This window comes from Corvus kubaryi, unplaced genomic scaffold, assembly GCF_017639235.1.
Source record: "Corvus kubaryi isolate FWS band 111438036 unplaced genomic scaffold, C.kubaryi_AGA036_p1.0 36770, whole genome shotgun sequence".
Lineage (NCBI taxonomy): Eukaryota > Metazoa > Chordata > Aves > Passeriformes > Corvidae > Corvus > Corvus kubaryi.
In genome coordinates, this window is record NW_024580944.1 from 10060 (window position 1) to 19873 (window position 9814).

The following is a 9814-nucleotide window of genomic DNA, read 5'->3' on the forward strand; positions in this document are numbered from 1 at the left end:
ACCCTTCCACAGAACTCCTGCCCTATCTTTTGTGAATGATCCCGTTATGACAAACCTACCTTCTATGAGTCCTTGTATTCACCGTCAGATAGTTTTAGCAGCTGACTCCTTGACTTGTTGAGTGATCCCTGCTTATTTGAGATGCAAAAGCTGCTCCTCTACCACCAATTAAAATGGCTGCCAGGATTACTTCTGATGCTATCAGTTCTTTATCAGAACCTACAAACGGCCCTATTTAATTTCTTACAGCATGACGGAATGACGGCTTCGCTAATGGTGTGTTGAGCTCTTAGACCTCCAGCACCCCATTCACCTCCCCGTGCACAGGGAATTCAGGCACGGCACTTCCCAAAAGCTCATGACCTAGGCTCAGAAGGCGAACACCAGCTCCAAATCCCAGACAACGTGCTAATAAAACATGACCTATACTCCAGCAGTTTTCCAAGGGCTCTTAAATCCACCCTCCTCCCCACAGCATTCTGAGAAAGACTAGTGCACAGGACAAATAAACATCAGCCAGCCCAGGAATCAGTGCTGGATGCCTGGCATATTTTCTGTGTTGCTTGCAAAGCAGCAGGCATTTCCCTTTGTGGGTGATGCAGATTGTTTCCGATCTCTCAGCATGTCTCTCTCAGCCACTTGCTCCTGAAACTTAAAAGGAAAACAGTGCACACTTAATTTGAGAAATGCCTTGCAGATTCCACAGCAGAAGGGGTTGAGTAGGTTGGAGGGGGTAAAAGAAACTGTTTCACGGGGCTATTGAGGCCATGCGTGACAGGCTAAACAAAACCTCCAGGCAATTCTGTCACAAGTTATTTTCACTTCTTACAATTTGCAAACAAGTGGGTGGCCATATGTCTATCCCTTCTCCTTCTTTTTCAGCAAATGAAATGAGGAGGATTTTGGTTTTTTATATAGTTAATTTGTAACAGTTCTGCCTTTATTGTTTTCAGAATGACTATGTGCAACTGAACAAGTTTCCTCATTAAACACACAAGCAGATGATGATCATGCTGATGAGGCTCCTCATGCTATGGGATTCCTCTTACATGTCAGGCTACATTTATCTTTCATTCCTCTAAGAAAAAGGTCATGTAGTGTGTAACACACATCATGGAACCAGAGTGTAAACGCAGAGCCAAAACACTAGCCTGTGTCCAAGATATTCAAGGAAAAATAAACAGAATCTGAGAAAAGTTTACAATAAAATAATAAGCCAGACTCCTTCCTCTTTCCTTTTCACACTCGAGCAAAGGTCAAGATTAAGATAAATATAAGTAGGGTTTTTTTCTCCCCATACTTGATGCCTTGTAAAGGACAAGGCTAGGGCTGCCTTCCCAGTCTGTGTGGACTAAAGAGAAAGGTTACCCAACAAAAATCTTGGTCTTGATGGCATATGCATGGATGGGACTGTACTTCAAATAGGAGATTTGCAGGAAAGAGTCTCAAGGAAATCTAAAAAAGCTTCCTGTCTCCAGTCTGTCTCTGAGCCCAATCTGTCAAAGTGGGTTTTTCCTTCTGCCTGCTGATTGACATTACTATCTTTTTTCTTTTCCAAGCACACCAAAGGTGGAGAAGCGTGGATTTAACTCAACAATCAAGCTCTCCCTGAGAAATAGGAGTGGACCTTTATGACCAACTCCTTTGATTTAAGCTACTCAGCATTTCTGATTCAGCAGTGGACACCACCTTCTCCTCATTCCAAAGCAGCCAGCCTACATAGAAAAGCAGTTGTTTGGGAATAAAGCAATACATTCATGTACATTTTTAATACCTGCTCTAATGCATTTCCAACAGTGGAAGGTGAAAAGACATTTCATTCAAGCTGTTCAGCATATCTACAAGATATTAAACTGGAGTTCTGGTAAAACAATCATTTATCCTATTCCCCACTTAACTAAAAGCAAGTCAATCTGTACTTTGGGATAAGGATTGAGAATACCATTCTTCAGAAAGGGGTCAATTCATACAACATAGAGTTCAGTCCCAGCATATTAGAAAAGTTTTGGGTTTAGTGTTGCTCACAGGGACTCTGCCTCCTGGAAATTGCTATTCCAGCATGGCAATTGTCTTTAATGAATGAGCAATTCATACGTATACATATGCACGGAAACAAAGAAGGAAGTTGGGCTATTAGCTTCTTTTCTCTACCCTGATTCTACATTTTCCATCCGTTAATGCAAACTCCAGCTTCTTTTTGTGCTTCTCCGTCCCCATCTCTTTTTAAGTTCTTTGCCAAGGCAATGCCACTCTTTATTTTTCCTCCAGAATGTAACTCCCACTCCAAGCACCCATCCTACACAGGATTCCTTTGTGTGTCCTAGCCTTGTTCCTCACCTTAACACAATGTCTTCAATTCCCTATGTGCCCTTCATTTAATCAGCATTTCCTAAATGCTGACCCATCCCATCATCATCTCTACCCAGAACAGAATTTCCCAGGCCATTCCAAGTCCTTTATAGTTCTTAAAATACTGTGGCCAACCCCTGACCGTGATTTCCCCCACCCCCGCCTCCATGCAGACCTTGTTGTCTCCCAGCACCAGGATAGTTCCCACTGCCCCAGGTCTGCATTTAGCAAAGCCAACAGTACTTCTACCACTGCTTTCAGCAAGACCCCCATTGAGTCTTTACATTTCAACATAACCAGATGATGTCTACTTAGCATGAAATGTAGTTCCTGTCCAAGAGTTGCATGTCCCAAGAAATTTCTTAGCATAATAAATTTTAAATCCTTTGGGTTTAAGTGTTTGGAAATCATCCGCTAGCGGATATAGCAAGTTCACTACATTCTTATTTTCATTATCTCTGTAGAGCTAGGGAATTCCAATTATGAAAGGCTCTATTCTGTAAGCTCATTAAAAGTTAATATCCACCACAACACTGTCTCTCTATTTCATTGGTTCTTTGCAATTGCTTAGCAAAGAAAATAAGCACCAGGCTTTTTAAGAGAGAGACACACTTTCTTACATAAAAAGACACAATCTTGTTCCCACCAAAGCACTCACTCAGGTGAAAGTCACAAATTTCCTGCCTCTTCCTTCCTTTCCAAACCAGTGCAGCATGAGAGAAAGCAGCTGTTTCCCGAGGCTGATGTGTCACAGACAGGTAAGATGACATTGAGGCTTGTTCCTCAGAGGCAGTCAGCAAGCAGCAGATGATGATCTCAAGGATCCAGGTGACACCATCACCCTCTCAAGAGAGGAATCCTTTAAGCAAGCACATTGCTCATCACTTCCATCCTGCTTTGGTTTAATGAACCAACTCTTCCTGGCAATGAGCAGCAAGGGGATCTAATTTGACTGTTGCTATCCTTTTACATTTCATTCAATCATTCCATCAGAACAGGCATTTTACTTTTGTTTCAGTTACTCCAGAGGACCTTGGCACAAAGCAAAATGAAGTCAAATGAGAAATAGCTAGCTTAAATTTATATACAGCAACAAATCATGCTGTGTTTCAACAAGTGTAAGAGAGACGTGGGACTTTCCTTCCCTCTGAGCAGCTGCAAGCATAAAAAAAGCAATGATGCAATGTTCTTTAATAAAACTTTCTTAGAAATCTCTTCTTATGGCCAGATTCAACATCTGCAGGAGATACCCAAAACACACTCATTGTGCTGCACTTCCCTTTTTCCATTCACGCGTTATATATACTGAAAATATGTTATTGAGTAGATATGAACACACCATGCTCCCAAATTTTCCCTACGTAAAACATATATCTGTGTATGTTATAAACGATCAAACACAAGGGAGAAAAGCTGGCACAGATACTGCAGCAAAGGAAATTCATCACATTACAGATCTCCCCTGATACTGAGGTTGGCCAGGACTTTCATCAGTGATGGGAAGGAATTTCTCATCTTCCCATTTACAGCACCTGAAGCAAGAAGGACCCAACACCTTAAGCGGTGTCCAAGATAGCACAGAAATTTAAACAGAGCCATTTACAAAGGGCAGCAATTCATCTGGCCAGTTCCCGCCTCAGATAACTATCTGCAGAACCCAGAGCAACATAATACTCCAAGGGGCAGTGAGATAGCCAGAAGGTTCTCAGCTAAAGAAAATCAGGAAAGAACAGAATGTTCCTTAGCCTGGCTAACCCAGATAACATCTCCCAGCCATTAGCATGAGATGGAACAGAAAGAGAGAGGCTGAATTACTTGCAGTGTACAGATACTGCCCGAGGGAAATGTGACAGGTGACCACTTAACTGTAAAAACTAGGAAGTGAAGGTAAAAATGAGAAAAATTAAAAGCTGTCCTTGGATATGCAGTAAAAAGCACACTGACATCATAAACGGGAGAAGGAGCACAAAAGCACCCAGCTGTGCAAAAGCTGTGCTATTAAGGTACAAAGAAATCAATGGTTTTTTAAAGAAAAAATCCCTCACAACATGAATGAGCTCCGTAACACTCAAAACAATATTATTTGTTAGAAAAGTCATCTGCTCCAGTGCCTGAAACAAAAGGTTTGCAGTTTATTCCACCATTCCTTCAAATCCAGGGATTAGTGAGAATTTCTTAACAAATTCCTGCCTTGCCTTATGGTCCTTCAGCTTCAGCAGGGCCAAAGCTTGCTGCTCACAGTCAGCACACGAATCCCTGTGGTGTTACCATCCTCTCTGAGTGAGAAAAGCACTCGAGATGGTGAACAAAGAGATGGGGCAGTTTCCTGAAGCCTGAGAAGGATGTTCTCAACTCAGTGGCACAAAGTCTGCTTTTGTTCAGACAGGAATGAAGTGGAAAAATGGCAGAAATTCATAATAGGGACGATGAGGAGAAACATTGGGCTGTGCACACATTCAGTCCAAGCAACATCAATGCCAGGTGTGGTTTAAAATTCACGTTTGTGCTTTATTAAAGCCATGCACTGTATTTATGGCTCTCAGTGAATTCTGTATCCAAAAGGGACACGTTAGATGATTCAAAATTAGTTGGATTTCTTTCCTTCTCCTGTAGCAGTGCCAGTAGGAGAGGTAACAAAGGCAGTTCCCTGGCCTTCAGACATTGGACAGAAGTGGGATCCATTGATACAAACTCATGCAGCCAAACTGCAGGTATTTAATTCAGGGCCTGAGACATGAAGCTAGGCTTCTTTTAATAAATCATGGACAGGGATGAGTTCCTGACATTAATATTCCACTCCTCCCTCTTTCTGCTGAGACAGTCTGGACAACACGAATATCCCTAATACAGATCCAGGGCTCTGGAATATCAGCCACCCCAAAAAGCCATAGTTCCGGCTACCTTTCCTTTCTTTGCATCATACCAGGAGGAATCAAAAGGAATGAAACCTATTTCATTTATTATTACAGGTGAGAACCCCTCTAAGTACACAGGAAGAGAAGTTGTATTTTGTAACCTTGTTCTCCATCTAGAAGTAAAACAGGGGCTGGTGTGAGGCAACGAGGGGAACAGAGAAAATGCTGAAAAGAAACTGAGGAATGTGAAGCCAAATTTTCAATCATTCCAGGCAATCACACCACTCAGGGACATTCTACAGCTCAGCAAATCACATGCTGGAATGCAGTGGAGTATGGAGTAGGGAAATAGGGAACTGCTCAACAAAATAGGTGCTACAGCCTCTTGTGCTCAGGCTCTTAGCCCAAAGTATGTTCCAGCTCCAACTGAATGGCATTCTGAACCAGAAGAGCACTGACCTTTTGATTTTGGCAGTTCACAGTTCTCAGACAGCAGTACGTCTGTGGCTCCTCTCATCATTATTTTTGCTGTTTTCACTACTGGCCATCAAGTTTCCTGCAGTAGCCATCCATGAACCCCGGACCACTACTGCATTAATAACACAGAACATGGCTCTCAGAGTGCATTGATGAGGTACCAAGAGAAAACCCAAATGATGATCCTCCTCACAGAAAAAGTAACAGACAAAAAAAAAAGTGTGAAAATACTTTTTAAAAGATGGCTGAAATTAGGTAAATTCTTAAAATTAAGTAAATGTCTGAAATGAAATTAAAGGAAATTTAACTGTTGCAAAGTATTCTGAGTCCAAAATTTAAAAACTTACAGTCATGGAAATATGGGGTGAGGGATATGTTTATTTGGAAAAATCAGCTCAGCAGAGATCTCTTTGCTACAAATATATTGAATTTAATTCGTCTGCCTTGATACAAGCTCCTGAGAAAATAAAAAATAAAATAAAAAATCCTACAGGAAAAACTTGTGTTGGACACAATCTATTCCCTCAGACCTGATACAAAAGTCTAATTTATTCTCTTGATTTATTGTCTTAAGGAGAATGAATTAATTATTCTTCCACTCAGAGGTCTATGGCATTAATCCTTGAGTTGAATCAGAGAAAATTCAACCTCTCATGAGTTCCCACTCCATTTACTTTTCTTGTAGTATTCTGTTTCAGGGACAAGTAATGAGAAAAGTGACATACAAGCTCCTCCACTGTTTTTAATTTGGCATAAAACCATGTATTTCACCAAGAGAAAATTCCACTTCCACCTGTATGAATTTAATAGTCTTTCTTCACTGCAGTGAAATCAAAGTCAGTGATTCTAACCACTGTTAATTGTGCTGGAACAGAGTCCGAGAGACTTGTGAAGTATTTGCATAAAATAAACAGTGATTGTCTCCACTTCAAACACTACAATCCCTTCAGAAAAAGTCCTAAAGAAGCCCAAATCCTTAGATTTATTTAAACAAGAGCCTGAATCACCTTTTAACTTGTATTAAAATTGTCTGTAGTGTTTAAGAATACAATACATAAGAAAGACTTGGTTTTGATGTAAAGTGCAAAAGAAAGACAATCGAGACAGAGGCGCTTGGGGCTGAAGCTGCTTCTCACGTGCTTTAGAACCAGACAGGAACTCCCACCTTTCTGTCTTAGCAGATGACTCTTTTCCTGATTGTGATCAGAAGGAATTACCCTCAGAGGCACAGCAGTGAAAATGAGTGCCTGCACACTGCAGCTGTCAAGGGTCCCTCTCGAGGCCAGAGACCGTCCACGTTTCACCCGCACGAGCAGAGGTCCTTCGGCAATCCTTATCCATCTGAGCTATGAAAGTGTCTGTACTCACTCCATGAGCAAAATCCTCACACACATCCCACTCTGTGCTTCCTAAACACAGGAAGATGGAAGATGAAAAAGCCAATTTTACTGGTTTAAAGGAAAACTTTGTCTCTGTTGCCTCGTATCGATACAAAGGAGATTTTTTCCTCCTTCAGTGAGCATTTAGTATCACATAACATTAAAAGCTTTTGCACAGGATGAGCTAGATTTGAAAATGCATGGTTATGAGAGCTTACCAATATATTTTGGGAGAAAAAATAATTTTCAGTGGTGAGCATTGCTATGAATGAAGCAGCAATTTACAGAAAGAACACTTAAAACTGAGGATAAGCATCTCTGTGCAAAACCGTGTGCCTCATGCACCCTTTCTGAAAAGCAGTAGTGATCTACACATGGGGAAAAAATTTGCACTGTTTGTAAAAAGATTGTTTGAAAGTATCCCGTTCCCATCTGCCAGGGACTGCAGAACTGATGCACAGAAAGTGCTCCTACACGGATCTTTTGCAGAAGTAGCACTCTGGAGAACATCTGGGGAAGACATACAGTGATGATAGGAAAGTATATTCCATTTAGTTTATTTTTTCCAGATGACCCAGTAGCAGAGCCTCAGCATGTCCAGTCTGAGAATTTTGGAACAGTTTGGATGGTAGCAGATGGGTGAATATTGCTGACAGTAATTGTTGATGGGGTGCAGTGCCTTTGGTGCTATGTCTGAAAGAGGGAGGGCTTCACTCTGCAATAAAAGAAGAATGGGAAACAATTAAAGGTACAGAAGAAGCTGAGTGGGCTGTGTGTTTTGTGGCAGCCCATTTCTGAACTGTTTGAACAGGCAGATCTAAGGCTATTTTACTGCCATTCTTGAGAGCTTATTATGGTGTTCAAAGAGCTGCTATCTCTTAGCACATCTCTATTAACCTTAGTTCCACGACAATGAGTTTAATGTTAGGGTTATGTCACTGAAACAGGCTTGGGAGTTCCTCTGGCTTTCCCATACAATTATTTTGGTTTGCTGTTTTGTCTCCAAGCTTCACGTTGCACATTCCTCAATCCTAATCTGTGTCCACCTTATCCACATGGAACCATTTACTCATGGCAGAGTCAGGAGTGTCAACCCAACCCTACACTGTGTTACACAATTGTACAACCATCAAGGCTGTGAAGTAATTTACCCAGTTATTCCTAATTTACACAAATAAAAACGAAAATAGGATTGTACCAAAGAGGACTGGAAACTCTTATATTGAACAGTAACCTGAAAAGTTAAATAAAACCATCAAATTAAAAAGTTGCCTCACTTAAATTTTTATGGACACAAACACATCTAGACAAATGGGAAAAACATCTACCTTTACTACATCTAGATTAATCCCAGAATGCTTACAAACAAACTGCTGAGCAGTAGTCCAGTAGCCCAATATCTGTTCTATTCTTGCTCCTCCTTGCAGAGAAATCAAAATCATCTCAATTTAAGAATAAACATTTTTGCTAAAAATGTTAACATTATGCTGTTCCAGTTGGCAAGTTCCAAAAAGGAGGATTAAGTACATAAATGAAAATTTAGCCCTGCACTTTCAAACTTGAATGCTTGAGGGAAGGCATATAATAAGGTATCTAATAGCTAGAATTGTTATATCTGAGCTACTTTAACTGAAGAATTTGGGTCCCAGTTTTTCACACTAAGATACTGAAAATTTTGTACATTATACTTGTGTCACTGACAACAAATATAGAAGTAATTTGGAAATACAGTGGAGCTAGGGCAAGGAATATCTGCAGAAGCTCAGAACTTCCTGAAGTCAAGATCATTCATTCTCCCAGAATTGCCCTCAATGTCAATGATCTCCTACTAATCTATGAAGAAGGATTCCCACAAACATGCTCCCTGCATGTCAGCAGCCCGTGGGTACGGATGGGTCCTGCAGAAAGAAAGACTGGAGAACCTCTTCATTCCTTTCCCCCCTGAACGTGTTTTCTTAGGAGGGTTAACAAAAACCATGCATTAAACAGTACCTGAAAATAAGGCTCCTGGAGATGGGAAGCACCTCATTCATACAAAGAAAATACATTGCTCTAAACTCAAGCTATAAAAACACAAATGCTTCTTTTGCCCTTACATCAGCTTTGCTTCAGTTTGGTCCAGGCTTTAGCTCAGTCACACCAAGGACATGGTGAACAAATGTGTGATGAAGGCCTGAGCTTTATAAACTCTTTACCTCCAGCTCCACATTAGCACCTTCAGCTGCACACACTGTCAGCCTCCTCCCTGGGATGGGAATGCACCCTCTGAGTTTCACTGAAAAGTGAGACAGAGCATCTTAAACGACAGGTGATTAACCATATAAATTAACACATTTTATTCTGCACCGAACAAATGAGGAACGTTTACACACAAAATTCCAGCATCTCAAGTGAGAAGGCTGCAAGCCCCAGATGAGGAGCAAGAACAAACAGCTGGATAGCATTTTAAAGTTAGATTATCTTCATTCCCCATCTTTATGGTATTCACAGAAAAGTTTACATTTGCGAACTAAACATTAACTAATTAAACATTAAGCTTCAATATATGTTACCTCAGTGGGTTTAGGATTTGGGGTGGGGTTTTTTCCCTTACATAATCTATATTAAGTATAATGGCTGAATGTGATAGTGATCTTGTCTTGAGTGGAAGAAAGAGCAATAAAAAAAGGTTTGGGGTTTTTTTAAAGTATTTGAGCAGATTTTTTCACAAGGATAGCCTCCTGAAAGTCTTTCTTTTATGATACTTTCCAATAT